This window comes from Sorex araneus, chromosome 8, assembly GCF_027595985.1.
Source record: "Sorex araneus isolate mSorAra2 chromosome 8, mSorAra2.pri, whole genome shotgun sequence".
Classification (NCBI taxonomy): domain Eukaryota; kingdom Metazoa; phylum Chordata; class Mammalia; order Eulipotyphla; family Soricidae; genus Sorex; species Sorex araneus.
The window spans coordinates 20,694,735-20,714,886 of record NC_073309.1 but is presented as its reverse complement, the minus strand read 5'-3'; the positions used below and the strand labels follow the sequence as shown (position 1 = coordinate 20,714,886).

The window sequence follows — 20,152 nt, the reverse complement described above, 5'->3', positions numbered from 1 at the left end:
GTCAATTTTCTTGAGCGTTCTCAGTAATGGCTCCATTCCTCTCAGCCCTGAGATTTTAAAAGCCTCTCTTTACTCATCCTTCCCAATGGTGCCGCATTGGATAGTCTTTCAGGGTCAGGGGAATGAGACCCATCATTGTTACTGATTTTGGCATATGAATACACCTCGGGGAGTTTGCCAGGCTCTCCCATGTGGGCAGGAAACTGATGTTCAGAAAAAGTTATTACTGTTGACAATTTACTGGACTGAGAAAATTGGAGAGTGAATCTAGAATCAAATGATTAAGAACACAGTGCCTGTGAAATCATGCAATGGCACAGCTAGTTGGAACCTTTGGCTGTTCACATGTGCCTGGAAAGTGGAGGTATCATGGAAGTGAAAATGAACAACTGCAGAATTATCTAGTATTTACCCATGCTTTCTTCTTGATACTACTTTGCAAAGAATCCCTACTAATAACTTCAGAACAGGAGAGATAGCACAGTGGATAAGGTGGTTGCATTGAATTTGGCCAATCAGTGTTTGATCCCTGGTACCACATATGGTTCCTGGATTTCTACCAGAAGTGATCCCTGAGTTATCAGTGGGTGGAGTCCCAGAACAAAACAAAATATGACATTTGGGAACAGAAAGAATAAGACACTTGACTTGCACATGACCAACCCAGATTTGATCCCCAAAACCACATGGTTGTCCCTAGAGCATCACCAGGTATGATCCCTGAGTATAAAGCCAGGAGGAAGCCCTGGGCATTGCTGAGTGTGGCCCAAAAGAAAAGAAAATAACAGAACTTCATTGATCTCTTAGTAGATTATGACAGCCCCCTTGCCAAAGTTGGTAGCTATTATGTATGGCTTGCCATTGTTAAGTAAAAGGGAATCAAGGAATTTCAGAACCTTATATAATAGGAGTCTTATACAGTTATTATTCTATAGAAGATATATGGAACAAGAGCTCCTTGATCTGCCAGTCATTTATAAATCATAGCACAAAAAGGCATGCATTCTGAATCCCAGATGGTCAGTGAACTCCAAAGTTAGGATATCTGGCTCATAGATATCTTATTCTCATTGAAAAGTTAGCAAAGTTTTCTCATTAGTATTTCAATACTCACACTTCTTTATTTTTAATTAAATGTATGGGTTTGGGGTTTTGATAGCTTCATAATTGCATGCCATTCTTTGCCAAATAGAGGTTGCTTCTGCTAGTTCCTTCAGGATTTAGTTGTTATTGTTCTTGTTTATTACCTTAGTCTACATAGAATGCCAATTCGATATTAAAGGTGACTGAACCTTTGTTTGTCTATAAGAGGATAAAAGCTTCCTAGGATCTTTTTGGAAACCATTATAAGCTCGAAAACTTTTCTAAATGTAACAATGTATTATTCAGAATTCAGTTGCATGGATGTTGTGGTGACAGAATAGTCCTGCAAAAAGATCAGTATTTGGACACTGAGAAATAAGTTTCATGTGTTTAAATCACCTTGGATCTCTAGCTTCTTTTGAATAAAGAAGTTAGTTCGTGTGGGGATAAGTGATATATTTTCAAATAAAGAAGGCTGCTTGCCAAGTACCATTATTACACTGCATTTTCTGAGTACTTTTAATGTAAATAACTAATTGTTTATTAATGTGTCCCCTGAATTACATCATGTCTCATGTCCTTCAGAGCTTATGGAGAACCTGACAATATTAAGTGTACAGTACATATTGATGGATTGGAGGGTAGATATCTGGATGCATACAAGCATAGTGAATAAAATTTATAGTCGAAGGTAGCAAATATGGTTTGTGATCAAAACACAATATTTCTAGCAGACCTTGACACTCTTGTGACCTTCTCTTTTATAATATATGGATTTGAAAGGATTTGGTGACTTCTATTCTTTTTTTTCCTTCTAGTTGTAAATAAATGTGTAAATACTATTGTGTGGTGCATAACAAGAAAGGAGATAGGACAAAGAAACAGAAGTATTTGCTATACTCAGACTATCTCATGTGCTTACTAATGTTATGATGAAAATGTATCTGTCTCATTGTTTCTGATCATTGACTTATAGCATGTACTTTAGAGAGATGATTTTGCTTGTGGGTGGAGAGTTTTACATATAGGTGCACTCTGCCTGGATTTAAGATGAACTTTTCTGTTCGAAGCTAAGAAAATTCTGATATTAGGAAGGTTTCTGTAACCATGCTGATAAGATGCCATCATGTGCATGCACTTTAGCGTTTCTGGGCGTAAAGCAAAGTGATGATGGACTTGTAGCAATGTCCTGTAAAAACAGATTCTTAGACCCTTGAGCTTTGTCCAAGGTTTCAGGTGCTTGCCTAGCCTAGACTCTGATCAACTAGTGCAATAAAGATCTCCTCTGCTCCTGTCACGAATGGTCTCTGTGTGCTTGATTCAGCCAACACCTGTTACAACACTAAGTTTCCCCTACTTCAAACTGAGAACCTTGGAATTAAAAGTTTATAGACCACGTGGTTCAAATAAAATTTTTAATGAGGAAAAGGAGGTAGAGAAGTGTTAATTAGCTAATAAAGTTTACACTGTACATTATTAACAGAGCCAATGCCATGGCAGATGTGCTTTCACCTGCCTCTGGATACTTTTTGGAACTTAAACGTTCTGTATTTACCTCTGTAATACTTCCTCATTGAGCCAGATTCTTTGACTCAATTTCTAGTCTTGCCTGACCCAGATTTAAAAAAATGTAATGAGCATTTAGATTTTTGACAGGACCCTTTGCTAAACTAGATTCTTCATTTCATTGTTTTCTAGTCAAATGAAGTATGCCCTGGGGAAACATTAGAAAACTGTCTTGCAAACATATGATACTTGAGAAAAATAATAGTGCATTCAGGAAGACCCTTCTTTCAGGGTGAGCAACAATAAAGTAATCCCTCCATTAGAATCATACTCAAAAGGATTTCACAATCACTTTCAAAATTATGCAATACATCCATACTTTACACAGCTAGAATTCTGAATTTATAGGAAAGACCTCTCTTTTCTATATTCTTTATAAATTGTGAATGCTGTACCTGAGTTGAAGGTTATCCACAGTAATAGAAATTCAGTCAGGTGGAAATTGTCTACAGCAGAACTATTATTGGGTCCATGGTGTGATATCTCTACATACAATATGCTTTGGGCATAAATGAAGGAGGGGAAAAATGGTACTGAAATAGGATTTCCTCTCTAACTAAGGTCATTCTAACTAAAGAAGAAATTACTTTATTGGAAAGTTGCCACTAGCTTCTATTCATTTAAAAGGAACATTTCTGATAGCTTAATTTCTGCACATTTCCAACAAATAACAATCTAAAGAATCAGAATTTGCCATATTCAATTTTGAGCAACTCACTAAATGACCAATAAGAGAGGAAAAGCTTCTACTTTTTTATGCCTAGGTAACTCCAGAGTGGAACAATTACCATGTACACTGCAAGAATTAGATTATTTTATCCCAATGTTTTTTCTCAGAGATGCTAAAATCAAAGTGCAAACATTTTAAAGTACATTATATTTAAAAATAATTGATCTTTATTCACAGAGCTAATTTGATTATAATCTCCAACAGGTGGTTCATGTCTCAGTAAGAACTACTGTTAGTTACTTTGCTAGAGACTGTTTCCTAATTTTCTTCTGAAGTTGGCCTAACGGAGTGCTTGAACTGCACTTGAGCCTGGTACAGTATGAGAAAATGTTCTTGTTGGCTACTTGACAGGGTAAATAAAATAAGGAAGTATTGGGAGAAGAGAATATATTACTCCCTGAAGGTGCAAGTGTTTCTTCGAGCTGAAAATTACACATTTATGAGAAAAGCAAAGTGCCTCCCAATGGAGAGTTGGATGTCTCAAATCAGCTGAAGTTAAATGAAATACATATATTGAATAGATAACTAAATTCCACAAATGGAACTTAAGGAAATGTATTTTCCCTAGTCAAAACATTTCATATAGGTTCAAGTAACTAGGATCAAACATAATTTCATGGAATAATTCCTTTAAAGGTAAATTGATTCAAATATCAAGGACTATATTTTAACTTTCAATGTTTCTTCCTTTTCAAAATGTTTGCCTCTCTTTATTTTTTTCAGATGTTTCCAAGAGAATTTGATTAAAATATGCAGTAAGGGGATTCTTTTTAACTCTTTTCACCCATACTTGATATACTTTGACTGTCCTTATCCAACTAATTTACCCCATTTCTACAGAAAATAATGTAGAATTCTCTGATTTCTTATTATTGCTTTAAAAATATTTACAGTTATTGTTTATCATATTAAACTTTTTTTTTGTTTGATGCTTTGGACCACACCTGGAAGTCCTTAGAGATTACTCCTGGCTCTGTGCTCAGGGATCATTCCTGGCAGGGTCAAAGGACCATTTGGGGTGCCAGAGATGCAACTTGGATTAGTCATATACAAAACAAGCACACTAGGAGCAGGCACCACTCTCTCCAGTCCCTCACACCAACCTTTTCAATAAAGAGAATTGCAAAGATGCTCCCTTATTAACAGCACTAATTCATTAAGCTCTGAATACCCACTTAGAAACAAGAGATTGATCCATTCTAATGGAAGCAATGATAATATGATTCTGGATATTCTGTCTTTACACTTAACTGTCTCCTGAAGTTAAGTGATTTTTTTCTCTTTCCTGTATAGCTTAGTATTTTCTTTTCTGAGAGAACCAAGAATCCATGTTTTTTTCTCGAAATGACTTTTAAACAGTCCCACCTAGGTTTTCATGAATATTTTATATTTATCTTATAAAGGATTAGAGAAATCATACAGAAAGTAAAACACTTGTTTGCCGCAGACCCTGGTTCAGTCCCTCTCATTTCTTATGATCTCCAAATACTCACCAAAGTCACTCCTGAACACAGAGCCAGGAATAGACTCTGAGCATTGCTGGGTGTGTCAAAAAAATTGTTATATTTATCTTGTACAAAGTGAACTCAAGATCTACTCTGCCTGTGGACCACTAGTGACATGAAGGGTGGTTATTAGGGGAATCAAGCATGTGTTTAGAGATCTGGAACCATCACCCTGACCTGCAACTGAGAGGAGGACTAGAGATTGAAATCATTCTTTGCTGTGCCATGAAACTTCATTCAAAGGGCAAAGTATATCTAGGTAGGTGAACAGATGGAGACACTGGGGGAGGGGCATGCTGGAGACTGCCTGAATGATGTCTCCACACCCTTTCACATAGTCCTTGTTCTAGACCTCACTTCCAACTGGTTATTACTGGATTCGATGAGTACACATGCTGATTATATAAGTATAGATAACTATATACTCATTGTAGCAGTACAGACTTATACAATCCAGATCATAGCTTTCATACACCAATAATCTAGCAAATGTAATCTTTGTCTAAATTCTGGAGGTCTCTCTAAAAAAAGTAATCAGATCCAAAGAGCATCACAGAAACCTCTGCTTTGTAGTCCTTCAGGGGGGAGCACAGGTGCTACTTTGAAATTGCCACTGGCATTTCTAGAGGGCATAAGAGTGTGGCAGAGGTCGGGTTTGGGAGGGTGAGGGAAGTATTATAGGACTGATTCCCAACCTGCGGAGTTTGTATTATCTCTGGGTGGATATTGTCAGAAATGAGGTGCATTGCGGGGCACCAGACTGCAGATTGCTTACTGTTGTGGCAAGCCTCCACCCACACATTGGAAATGGATCTCTGAACACCCATTTAGACGCTTGTAGTCTAGGAGGGTCTTTGGTGGAACTCTCTCTTCTTGATCACTCCCCTATTTTGTTGAATTTTCTATTTCTATAAAAAAATTCAATTAAACTTTGGAGACAACAGTCACTTGTTTTCCTCCATTCCCACATTTATCTGCTTATCTAGCTACTTTCTAGTTTAAGTGGCACCTTAAAAATGAGTTTTCTGTTTATCATAGAGGATTTTTGCTACTATAAAGGGCATGAAAAACAATGGTCTTAGGTTCAGTGTTGCACATTAATGATATGGAATAAATACCTTTCATAACTTCAGGGGGCTGGAGCGATAGCACAGTGGTAGGACATTCGCCTTTCACGCAGCCGACCCGTGTTCAATTCCTCAGCCCCTCTCGGAGAGCCCGGCAAGCTACCGAGAGTATTGCACCCGCCCGGCAGAGCTAGGCAAGCTACCCGTGGCATTTTGGATATGCAAAAAAAAAAAAAACCAGTAACAATAAGTCTAACAATGAGAGACATTACTGGTGCCCGCTCGAGCAAATAGGTGAGCAATGAGACATAACTTCAGCAACTTATAAAATTTTTGAGTGAAAAACACTTAGTTTTCAACATCTTTCCTTTTTCCAAAATGATTCTTCTTCAAGTAAACTTTAGAAAGTTCCTTCTAAACTATGAAATTTTGTGTAAGATATAAAAACCATGTCATATCTGCGTATTATTTATGTTAAGCTGTATCATGGCTTCCCCCAAGGGTTCAAGTTTTAGCTCCCCAAATGTGTGAATCTTTTCAGTGGGACTTTATAGATGTAATTAAGAATCTTGATGGGGAGATTATCTTACATTATCCATGTGGGTCACCATAATCACAGAATCCTTATAACAGGGATATGGGAGAATCAGAGTCAGCAGCAAGAGATGGGAATATGGGAGCAAGAGGTAGGATTGCTCACACCTAGAATGAAAGGAAAGACTGACTCTAGAATATAAGCAAGGCAGTGGAAAGTGTTTTACAACTCAGAACCTCCAGGAGTACCAGCAAAGACGACATTTTAGTGTGAAGCCAGTGTAACTGACTTTGGACTTAAGACTTCAGAAATTGAACACTAAATGTGTGTGGTTTTGTTATAGCTCACTTTGGTGTAATTTGTTACAACATAAAAAAGAAATACTTGTTTCATCTTTCCATCTCTCTTCTTTTGTTGAGGTACTTCCTCAACAGGATTCTTGAATCACCTGATTTCATATTTGCACCCACTGTAAATGGATTAGCCATCGATCTCTGGCTAATGTCTGACAATATCTCGAAGAGTCAGGGAGAGTCCTCAGGAATGAGCAGTGCATACTATACATGTGATAGATCCTGAGTTCCATCTGCAGTGCTGTGAGGTATGGAGCACTGACAGGGTGGCTGCCCTCAGCACCACTGGGCCTAAGCAGTATTGCGTTACTAAGTTCTAGCACCAAACCATATGGTTTGGATGATGGATAGCTACTATAGTGGCCTCTAAGCCAGATAGACACTGGTAGCTCTCTCCACCCCAGAAATTTATCACAGTATTGTATCACCTTACTCTTAGTCATTTGCTAATATTTTCCCTTGCATCTCTTACTCTTCCTGTTTCTAGAATTCAGCTAATTGGCAAATTTAGTTTGCTTCCTTGTATAGGGATTAGGAAACTTATACTCTTCCTTGGGCTGGAGCGATAGCGGAGTGGGTAGGGTGTTCAACTTGCATGGGCCGACACGGATTTGATTCCTCCACCCCTCTCGGAGAGTCTGGCAAGCTACCTAGAGTATCTCGCCCGCCCGGCAGAGCCTGGCGGAGCTACCCGTGGCTGATTCGATATGCCAAAAACAGTAACGACAAGTCTCACCAAATGGAGGTGTTACTGGTGCCCGCTCGAGCAAATCGATGAGCAACAGGACGACAGTGACAGTGACAGATACTCCTCCTTATTGCCCTCCCTATACTCCCAATGCCTACTTGTCATTTCCTCCCGACTTTCTTTGGTACATCCATCATTTTGATACATCAGTCCTGGATCTAAAATGATAATTATGAAACGGAAGCTTAGATTTCAGTCTCTATAATCATTTCAAACTTTGATGCCTTCTTCTTTTTTGAAGATAGTTTTATGTTTAGAAAAATTATTTTTACAGTACTCATAAAGAAGCAATATCGGACTATCACTGCTGAAGAATATTCCTTAGTTCTCAAAGAGGGTCGTTTTTATTTCAATGACCAGTGTAAATTTCTAGTTTGTGATGGTCAGTGAAAATTGTTATTCAATGTAGGATTACTCAGTTCCTTGTTTCACTGAACAGAGCTGTGCCTTTGAGAGAAATGCAATACTCTGTATGCAATATGTATATGCTATGGTGGAGGATTTTCTGGGGTATAACACAGGATCCCCTATTAGGAAAAGACTTAAATGAAATAGAATTCCTCAAAAGACAACAAATCTAACAAGACAGAAGTTCCATCTATGATTAATAATACATCTAAATATTGTCTGGTAGCCATTAAGAGGAATCCTTTAATATTTAATAGGAGCTAATTAAAATTAATAGGAAAAACAGTCTGATAAAATTTAATAAGTACTTTTTTTCCTGCTCCTTTATGGAAGTAAATGCCCAATTCTTAAAATAGATCACTTTTAGGACCACATTTGTGTTCTTTACTAGCTTTCTTTGTCAAACAATAGGAAATCTTTGGTCAATTCATGTGACATTTTAAATAACCATGATATGCTAGATTCTATGTTACTAACTTTCAGTTTTTGTTTTTATTTTTTTACCACACCTGGCAGTTCTCAAGGCAGACATCTGGCTTTATAGCTGAGGGATAACTCCCAGTGGTTCTCAGTGGACTATGTGAGGTGCTAGGAAGCAAATTGAGGTTAGCTGCAGGCAAGACAATCTCTCCAGCATAATAGACATCCATCATAATGCTCTAGATTTTCTCCTGTCCCCCAACACGTATACAAAGAGTAAATATAGATGTCATTTTATACAGGATTGGCCAAGGAAATAAATTTTTTAAAGTGCAGTGAGGTAGCAAGCAGAAGAATTATTTGTATTTAAATTGGTTCTGGTAAATCTAGGGTTAGGATTTCTTCCCATATTTCACTTTACCTCCCTTTCACCACATCACTACTCTTATTAATTTATTAATAAATTTAGTCTTTTGACTTTTGACTTATTAATTTGACTTTGTTAATTTTTGACTTTTATTAAGTTAACTTGACATTTATTTTGACTTTTGACTTTTATTAACATTTGACTTTTATTAATTTTAGTCATGTGTTCTTTTGTTCTTCTTAGATGAATACATTAGTGGAAGGATATGTGTAATACATCTTGAATATCCACCATAATCTTCTCCCTCCCTCATGTATTGATATTTATTTCAACAGGAATTTCATTTTTATACTCCAGCTATGTGCCAAATATAGTTTTTCTGTAAAGAGATAATTCAAGGGTCAGAAAAATTGTTAAGTCATCAATAAATATATGTCAACTACAGTCATTTGGAACTGTTTCACTTTGTCACATCGAATCTGTCTAATAATATTTGACATAAATTAGTTCAAACCATACAGACAAATTTCTAAGTCAGACACATAATAAATTCTGCCAACTAAGAGAGTGAACATTGGTGATAGATAATGTATTTTTCAGGGTTATAGGACATTATTTTGAATTTCCTTTTATTCTTAATGACTCTGTGATTTTGTTTTGATTATATGGCCTATGCATGCTTCATTTTTTTCTATACTTCAAGTGACAGTACCAATACTTTCCCTAATGAATATGTGGAATGTAGCATCACTGTACTTCAGACAGAGAATTATGTCCCCATTACCCCAGGTTCCTATGTGGGGGGATTTATAACGTGCTATTTACACAATCATAATTTTTCATGGACACCTTATTTAAGTGATTGGTAATCCTTTTTCCAGAGTGAAAAGTCTTTGATATGGTGTCAGTGTGTTTGGTAGAAAAGAGAAAGTTAGGTAGAAAGAGGGAAGTAGAGACAAGGCATGTCAGTTGCATAAAAGAAACATTGAAAGCGGAGGGATAAAGCCTGAAACAACACACAGGGGTCCATATAATTTGGAGAATATGATCTTCTTATTGTCTCTGAAAGCACAATATTATTTTAAACTTTCATCGCTAGAAGCTATTTTACCTCAATAATTTCAAACTCCAGCTCACCTTTTATTCTGTACTGAAAGAGGATATTAACATATACTTCTTTGATTGTTGAGAGTTAAAAAAGTATTACTCCTGCTATATTAAAATTGTTATGACATAATGATGATACTAATAATTAGCATGCATTTGCTCATCTGCTAGAAATGACCTTTAGAAATAAAAGTACATTTTTTAAAAATTTTTTTCTCTTCTAGGCAGATATCACTGTTTCCTCTCTTATTTCATGTATCCTATTTCCTTCTGCTTATTTCCTTTATACTAAATATATGTTTTATATATCTGTTATATAATATGACATATAATGTAATAACATATAGTATATCACTGTATCACTGTCATCCCTTTGTTCATTGTTGTTTATCAATTTACTCTAGCAGGCGCCAGTAATGTCTCCATTCATCCCAGCCCTGAGATTTTTAGCATCCTCTCCTTATTCATCTTTCCCAATGATTGGAGGCTCTTTTCAAGCACCCTCCAGAACTCACAGCTGCTTCTCCCGGAAGGGAGCATAAAATGAGGCCCCCCATAACCATGCCCCTGGACTCCGCTCCAAAGGGGGATGGGTGAGAGCCCTCCCTGCCCTAAGGGACCCAGCCCTGGCAGCCAAACTCCACTACCCAATTGCCTCCATGATCCAGGCCACTTTCCACATACTTGGGCTGAGCCTCACGCATGAATGAACATATTCCTGGACCACCATGACACATCATCATAAAGGGAAATATATGTGCATATATATATATATATATATATGTCTCTCAGAGAGCCTGGCAAGCTACTGAGAGTATCCCGTCAGCATGGAAGGGCCTGGCAAGCTCCCCGTGGTGTATTCAATATGCCAAATACTAACAACAGCAATCTCATTCCCCTGACCCTGGGAAAAAAACATATATACAAAACAAAATTATTTTCAGTTTTTAGAGCAAAAGTCCAGATTTTGCTATCATTCCTGAATTGGCCTTGTGTAGAATTCTAGAGTGAATATGCTTTCAGTCTCAGAATTGTTTATTTCTATATAACCTAAACTTTTAATTTTTTTGTCTTGTAATACTGATAATGTCAGGGTTTCATGTATACAGTGTTCCAACACCACATCTTCTACCAGGGAGTACAATTCTCTCCACCATGGTCTTGGGTTTATCCCCCCAAGATGTCCAAAGAACCCCCCCTTCCATATGCTCACCATGTTAGCTCAGTTCTTAGTTCTTTGGATTTAGGACATTTGTTATTTCCTTACTATTATTCTTTATATACCATATATGAGCAAGATCATTCTATATCTACCCCTCTCTTTCTGGCTGACTTTGTTCATCATGATACCCTACAGCTCCATCTGTGTAGCAGCAAATTGCACAATCCTATCTTTTCTAGTGGCTGGTTAATATTTCATTGTGTAAATGTGATATAGTTGTTTTATATATCATGCTCTCTGAAGTGCATGGCTGCATTTGTGGCTGTGTGACCTCTTATAGTCTAGTTCTCCCTCTCAGAGAACCTGGCAAGGTACTGAGAGCATCCTACCCACATGGCAGAGCCTGGCAAGCTCTCCGTGGCGTATTCAATATGCCAAATACAGTAACAATGATGGGTCTCATTCCCCTTACCCTGAAAGAGCCTCCAATGCAGCACCGCTGGGAAGAAGGAGTAAAGAGATGTTGCTAAAAATCTCAGGGCTAGCTAGGACGAGTGGAAACATTACTGGTGCCCACTCGAGCAAATTGATGATTGATGGGATTACAGTGATACAGTGATACCATGATATGTGATATAGTTTCTTAATTCAGTTTCTTAGTTTGTTCATGGACACTTGAGTTGTTTCCAGATTTTGACCACCATGAATTGTACTGCAATGAATATGAGAGTGCAAATGCCTTTTTAGAACAGTGTTTTGGAACTATAGGGATAAATGTCCACAAGTATCCTTTGCATTTGCAATATTTGGGACCCACTCTGCTCTGTATTGTGCTCTATTTCAGAACATTTCAGGTAGAGATTAATTGTATTTTATTTGCTGTGTATTTGATGTGATCCATTAAAGATTTCACATTTTGTGCACCTAGGAAAATTCTCCACTATTTTAATCCCGTTTCAAATATTTATGATCTCACAGAGAAGAACTACCTGAAGACATAATGGTGTAAAACACAAATATTTTAAAATCTTTCATAATTATAGGCTTTGTTATTCCTACTACCTGGCTGAATGTTCAGTACAGTGTGGCATTTAGAAGAGATAAAGTGGTTTTCTGTTAGTGGCTGGTCTCATCTGGAGGCTCCAAGTAGGCCAGCCCGTGGCAAAGCAATCAGAAACCTGGACCCTGGGCCCTGCCAGACTAGTTTCAATTTCCATGTGTGGTCTCTGGGACACAACATCCAGTATGGCTGGAGCTCAGGGGTTCGAGCGAGCAAGAGGGACTTGCTCATCATTTTACAGATTTAAGATGAAAAACTGACTTTGCTTTATTATACTTCTCAATGCAGTCCCAGATTATTCTGTTTTCAATGGCAGCAGAAAGAGTATCAGCCATAATAGGAGGAAGGTCAAAGAGTTTATGGATATTCTTCACCCTACCTCAATTACTTTTAATGTTTCATTTCCCTTCCTATTTTCTCTTTCTGCAAACATATATGTATGTATGTATAATATGTATATATAATGCATATAGATAGTTTAATTTCAAATGTCTCTAAAGCTCTTTCAGATTTATTTCCCCACTGATTTTGTATAACATATTCCTATGATTTTATAGTTCAGCAATTCTTTAATGATGTTGAATATGTTTATAAACATACATTCAACTGAATTTCTGTGTTCCTTCTTTTATTTTCTTTTCTTGCCTTCATTCTTCATGATTTTGTATATGGTTCAAGGTTAATCTACCTAATTTGACCCTGAAGGCTAATTTAAGCCTCGGTGGTACTAAAATCAACCACTCAATCCCAAGTCCTCTATGTATTTACCCACTGCATGCATGTATGTGCATGTGTGCCCATGAACCCCCTCCTGACACACAAACACACACACACACACACACACTCATATACATAGTCCAGATAACTCAAGTCCTTAAACTTTAGTTTTCAGTCACTTCATTGTGTCTATCATTTTATATTTTCCTACTTTTTTCTGGGGATGGGAGATATTTAGTCACACCCAGAAGTGCTTAGGAATTGCTTCCATCAGTGCTCAAGGGATCATGCAATGCCAACAGTAGAACTGAGTTATCCAAATGCAAGGAAAGGTCCCTTAGCCACTGTACTATCTGTATGGCCCACCTCTCCCCTTAAAACAAAAAATCACCATTCATGAAATCCCATTGATCATCGAGTTGCTCCAGCGGTCTCAGTAACCTCTACATTCATCCTATGCCTGAGATCTTAGAAGCCTCTCTCTTCTCAGCCTTTCCAAGATGCCATATTGGAGGCTCTTTCAGGGCCAGGGAAATGAGATTCAGCTGGTTACTGGCTTTGGCATAAGGATACACCATGGGAAGCTTGCGAGGCTGTCCCATGTGGGCATGAAGCTCTCAGTAGCTTGCTAGTTTCTACTAGATGGAAAGGTATAAGATATCGAGTGGCCGCTTTGTGACCACGTGCTTCTGGGAGCTTGCTTTTAAGTCTCTGGATGTTGGCCATTGATGGGATTACACACACCTGGGTTCCTCTGCCGGTACTTTCATGCGTGAGGCTTGTTGAACATATGGAGAGGGGCCTCGAGCATGGCTGTAGCTAGGTTCCAGTGGTCTTAGGCCGCTGGGAGCTCTTCCCAGGGCGGGGAGGGATGCTGGAACCCATCCCCTCTTTAAGATGTTTCGGTTTGCTAGTTCCTATATTAAGAAATGTCTTTATTCTCTAATTAAAGAAAAAATAAAAGGAGAAAAATAAAGGCCCTAAAATCAGAGAAAGTTTTGTTTACCTTAGTGTGATTGATGTCTTAGTTTGCTATTTCCTATAGAAATAAATGCCTTTATTCTCTAACTAAAGGGGGGGGTTGAAGAAGAAAATAAAGGCCCTCAAATCAGAGAAATTTTTATAGCAACCCACATAAAAATGTAAATGTCTGTAAAATTAGAAAGAAAAAGCCTTTGATTAGCCTGGACAACTAAAAGGGAAAAAAATCTCAATTTCAAATATAACTTTTATGAAGAAATGCTATTTAATTAAGTAATACTGAGTTTGCAGCAATCTCTGCCTAGGAGAGTTGCTTCACTTGATAATGTATGAAGAGATATTTTTCTAGAAAAATATTTTGCCAAGTTACTTGCTCTCTGCATTAATATTACAGTCAGAATAATGGAGAACAGTAAAATTTGTTCCTACTACCTAATGTTTAATACTTCAATATGACAAAATAATGTTTCTTATTTATCTTTTTCCCTCTATACATAGTCTTTTTCTGACAGCCCCAACTTTTCTTCCAAGTATCTGCAACCAAAAGTGATCATGTGCTAATAATTTAGCACAATACACAGCATTTTATGGATAATAATATTCATTTACAAAGCTAAGCGTTTTTACTCATCCAATAGTTCTTTCAAGTTCCTCTAAGATGAAAGCTATACCAACTTTAGTTTACTGAAATTGGGATGCTACTCTTTGAAGAACTCCATCTGATTTTCTTTTTCCTCCTCACTTGAAGATGATGGCTGCTAAAGCCATTGATATTTCAGGAGCAAAGCCCCTGCTGTGCAAGTGTAAAGCTGTGAGTTCCATCCAGGCACTACCCTTAATGCCAGAGTGTGACCGGATAGGCTTTCGAGCACACTGCAGCGAAGTGTGTGTGATCATTACAGTGTGTGAACCCCAGTGAGCACTGCAACTAAAAAGTGTGAGAGCATCACAAACAAGCAGATGTAGCTCCTGGGTATTGCACCACCATCACCAATAACTATGGCAACCACATAAAAAAAGGAAAGGAGAGAAAACAACTGAAATAAATGACAGAAACAATCAGGTTTTAGAAATATTGTGACAGCTGATGTCAACTTTTTTTTCTTTTGCAGTGTATCTTCAAATAATACATGAGACTCAAATAATCAAACAGGCAAGCTAATTAAGGAAAACAAATTTCTATTCCCCTTCCAGACCATTTTCAATAAAATTGGTGTGCCCACTATAATGCATATCAGGAATTAGTATGAGATCTTGCTGTAATCTGCAGCTTCTTCTCTAAAAATTAGCAAAGATATATTCATTTTTCTGTTCCCCTTAATTCTTTATGTTAGCTGGTTAGTAATCTGTCTTGTCTCTGCCCCAGTATTTACATTCCTGCATCAACTTTCTGACTTTTGCAAGAGACGGTGGGGCAGAGAAATAAAATGAAGTATAAAACCTCATTTTAAAAATGAAGATAAAAAGGATTAGTATTTTTTCTTTTTATATTGTTCTGTTCTTATATATAACACATCACTTTTATAAAGCACCTAAATTTTACTGATTGTCTCTATAGAAATAACTAAAATTTTAAAATTTTCTTTCCTGCTTTTTTTTATAGTCACCTACTAGTTCTTACAATTCTCAGATGCCATTTCCTCTAGGACCTTTTCCCTCAACCATGAAGTTATAGACAAATGTCTCTTCCATGAGTTTTGTTAATATCTATTCTTAAATTTCTAATAATACTATTGTGCTTGTTATTTCTTTGAAAAGTGGTAAATAACATATTCTTATAGTGTGTATTCTATTCTAGTAGAAAGTGTATAGAACACAATTTAACTGCATTCCTAGAAATTAGTGATAGACATTAATTTGATTTTTGAACTAATTGATTTTTGTTTGGGGGGCCACACCTGGTTGTGCTCAGGACTTACTCCTGATTCTGCATTAGAGATCATGCCTGTCATGGCTCAGGGAACCATATGAGGTTCTGGGAATCCAATCTGGGTCAACCACATGCAAGGCAAGCACCCTACCCACTATACTATTGCTCAGGCCCTAATTTTAAATGAATAAATGTATTACTTGATGCATCAACAAATTGATTGAAGATTGAGCCATATACTTAGGTAATAGTAAATAAAAATTATATCCATCCTTCTTGGAGAGCCCGGCAAGCTACCGAGAGTATCCTGCCCACATAGCAGAGACTGGCTAGCTACCCGTGGCATAGTTGATATGCCAAACACAGTAACAATAATGGGCCTCATTCCTCTGACCCTGGAAGAGCCCCCAGTATGGCAGCATTAAATGGGATGAACAAGGAGAGGCTGATAAAATCTCAGGGCCAAACTAGCCTACCAAAACGAAGAAGAACTAAAATGACTGTTTGCATTTTTAATGCATGTACACTGGCATCAGAAGCATCCATCAAGGATCTGATGGGGCAAGTATGGAAGATCAAGTACGATGTCATTGGATTGACTGAGACGAGAAGACATTGAACACATCACTTGATTTTTGACACGGGAGAAGAATTGTTCCTCAGACAGTAGAGCCGTCAGTGGTGTTGGTATTCTTGTCAACATGAACTTAGCCATGAGCATTGATTCATTGGAATGTCTAGCAACCTGAATCGGATGCTTTACATTTGAGTAGATGTGACTCATTGCCAGCAGTTTCTATCTTCGTCGTCTGTGCACCAATATCCAACTACGATGAAGAAGAAATTGAGAAGTTCTACATAGAGCTGGAGAAATTCTATAAAGAGGACCACACCTTCTACAAGGTCATCGTTGGTGATTTTAATGTCAAGACAGGACCTAGAAGGTCACCCAAAGAACTCCATATAAGGACCCATGGTCTAGAATGGAACGAACAGAGGGGGACTGTCTGAGTTCATCATGTTGACCAAGACCATCTATGATAACTCACAGTTCAAGAAGGCTGAATCTAAACGCTGGACATGGGAGTCTCCCAGTCGACAGTTCCACAATTGACCACATCATATTCAATCGATAGTTTTGCCTGACCGATGTCACTGTTGTCCCAAAATTCCAAATGGATCAGACCACCATCTCCTTCATGTGAAATTCTACTTCACGGAGCTGGGAGAAAGGGCTGCAGAGTTTAAGAAGAGAACTCCCAGAATGACCACCAACTAGGAGCTCTTTGACACTACTGCAGCAATGTGGGAAGATGCCATCACTGACAACATCGATGAGGAATATGATAGACTGGTTCAGCACCTCCATGATTGTGAGAGGAATGCAGAGAGAGAGAAAACCACAAAAAGTAGCCTGTCTTCAAAAACTCTCGAGCTCATTCACCAACGTGTTCTGGCTCGAACCTCAGGCAATCACAAGCTAACATCCAAGCTCGCAAAGCTGTGCAGAGAAGCGATAAAGGAAGACCTCAAAGAGAGAAGACCAGCAGTGTTGGCCTATGTGGCAGAAGCCAGGAAAAGTATTGGCAACACCCTCCTGTCCTTCGCCAACTCTAAGACCAAGAAGACTGCCTTCTGACGTCCTGATGGATCCATCACATCTTCCAGAAGGGTAGTGGAAAAGATTATCCACGACTTCTACTTGGATCTGTTTGATAGCCATGTCCACTTGTCCACATACCAAATTCCGCAGGATGGATATGTCATTGCCATCATTCTCCCTTCCAAAATCTGACACACCATTTCATTGGTAAAGACACGTACTGCACCAGGTCCAGAGGAGGTCAGACCCGAACACCTGAAGATTATGCTGCCAGCACTCGTCAATACACTGGCTTGGCTCTTCACACACTACCTGTCTGAATGCAAGGTTCCATCCCAATGGAAAACCAGCAGGACCATCCTGTTGTACAAGAAAGGAGACATTCACGACATTGGCAACTATCACCTGATCTGCCTGTTGTCCATTGTCTACAAGTTATTCACTCGAGTCATCCTGAATAGGATTGGCAGAACACTAGTTGAAGGACAACCATGCGAGCAAGCCAGGTTCCGAAGAGGATTCAGCGTGACCATATCCGCACAGTGACCAAACTCATTGAAGTTTCTCGAGAGTTCAAGATGCCACTCTGTCTAACATTCATCGACTTAAAGAAGGCCTTTGATTCTGTTGAGACTGAGGCAGTCATCGAAGCCTTGGTCAAACAGGGCATTCAAACTCAGTATATCAAAATCCTCCGCGAGCTGTATTGTGGATTCACCACCAGGAACTCACCATTCTACAAGGAAGTGATCATTGATGTAAAGAGAGGGTTCAGCAGGGTGACAGAATGGGAATGAAGATAGAAGGTGGGCAACTACACCACCTTTTCTTTGCTGATGACATCATTCTAATAACACCAAATATCAGCTAAGCGGCACGAATGCTGGATGACTTTGACCGTGAGTGTGGAAAGGTTGGACTGCAGCTGAATCTCACAAAGACAGTGTTCATGAGAAATGGACTAGTTCCTGATGTTCCATTTACCCTCAACAGAACGAACGTCTCTGAATGCAGCAGTTATGTTCACCTATGTCAAGAACTCAACATGACAAACGACCTGGCACCTGAACTGCTCAGGAGGAAGACAGCAGCTTGAAATGCCTTTAAGAGTGTCAAAGAAGTGGGTAAGAGGACAAAGAACCTCCAGCTCCAGGCACATCTTTTTGACTCCCCCATTCTTCCTGCACTAACTTACTCTGCCTCAGAGACATGGGCCCTACGAAAACAGGACGAGAACGCTATTTGGGTATCCCAAAGAGGAATCGGATGAGCTATGCTTGGAGTATCACATTTCACTCAAGTGAGAGAAGGAATCCGGAGTCCCAACCTCCATGGATGATCCAGAATCAGGGATGTTGTCTCATTTGCCAGGGCATTGAAAATCAGATGGACCAGATATGTAATGCAATTTATAGACTCCCACCCAGGAGATGGTCAGACTTCTTTGTCAAAACCCTGAACGGTTTGAGGCTCTTCTTGTTCCTGGAGGGATCAGATGCCATTGGGCTACACTAGCCACGACAGGGACAAATGGAGATGTTACTGACACCCACTCAAGGGTTCCTTCTGGGCAGTTATTGACTTACCAGGCGATGCTTCAGTGCAAGGCCTGGGTGATGTGGTGAATCTAGGATTCAGCTGTCGGAGGCCTGCATAGGTCACCCCAGGTGCCTGGGCTGCCCAAGTCACACCATGCAGTGCTCATACCTCCAGGGCTCCTCCTTGTGATGCTCAGGACATCATGTGGTCTAGGGAATCAAACGAGGGCCAGCCTCATGCAAAGGATTAACCTTAACTCCTGTATTGTTTTTTCTTCCCCTTCTATTTTATTTAATTAATTGATTATTTATTTTTGAGCAACATCTAGTGGTTTACTCATGGCTCTGTTGGCTCTTTGCTCAGGGATCACTCCTGGTGGGGCTTGCGGGGACCATATGTGGTGCTGGTATAGAACTGTATTTACAGTGTGAGAGGCAAACACCATTTGTATCCACTGTACTGTACTGTTTCTCTCACCCTGCCTCTGTTTTATTTTTCGAGAAGTGTGATTCTGATGGGGCTGGAGCGATAGCACAGTGGGTAGAGCATTTGCCTTGCACGTGGCCTACCCAGGTTCTATTCCTCCATCCCTCTTCAAGAGCCTGGCAAGCTACCCATGGCATATTCAATATGCCAAAAACTAACAAGTCTCACAACGGAAACATTACTGGTACCTGCTCGAGCACAATGAACACAACGAACAGCTCAATGAACAACGGAACAACAGTGCTACAGTGGGTTTATTAAGGTTTTAAATATTGTAGAAAAGCTGCTGTGGACATTATGTCCATCTTTTTCTGTTGACGGAAGTTTTTATTAGCTAGAGTGTGATTGCTAAGTCATAAGCAAATATATGAACTTTTTAAAATTTACTTAGTCTTTTGAATCAAGCTGTCTCTCAGATGGACTGCACCCTTTTGCATTGCCAGCCCTAATTTGTGAAGAGTAGCTTCTCTGCATCCTTTTTGGTATTTGGTTTTGTTGCTATTTTTCATATCACCTGTTCTAATATGTCATATTATTTCATTACAGCTATAATTTTTGTTGCCCTAATGACTCTAATTTAGCTTTAGAGAGCTGTTTCCCATAGCTATTTCTTCTTTGGCGAAATGTTAATTCCACAAGAAAATATTCATATTAAAAAACATGCATGTCATTATGTATGTATGTTATATAATTGTTGTAACGTGTATACTTATGCTTTTATATGCTTATATAATTATATGCTCACAAAATAGTGTTGGTATTACACACCTTCCTTCATAGAAGAGGTAAAAAAAATTACAAAATATATAATATGCCTAAAAGTACAGTGCTAAGAAGTAGCCAAG

The 20,152-nt window shown here is 38.7% G+C and overlaps 1 pseudogene; it reads left to right on the top strand.

The window, feature by feature from the left end:
* The window catches only part of LOC101555061 (heat shock protein HSP 90-beta-like), a 37,908-nt pseudogene extending 23,180 nt beyond the window's left edge, over positions 1–14,728 (top strand).
* Positions 14,729–20,152: the final 5,424 nt, after the last annotated feature.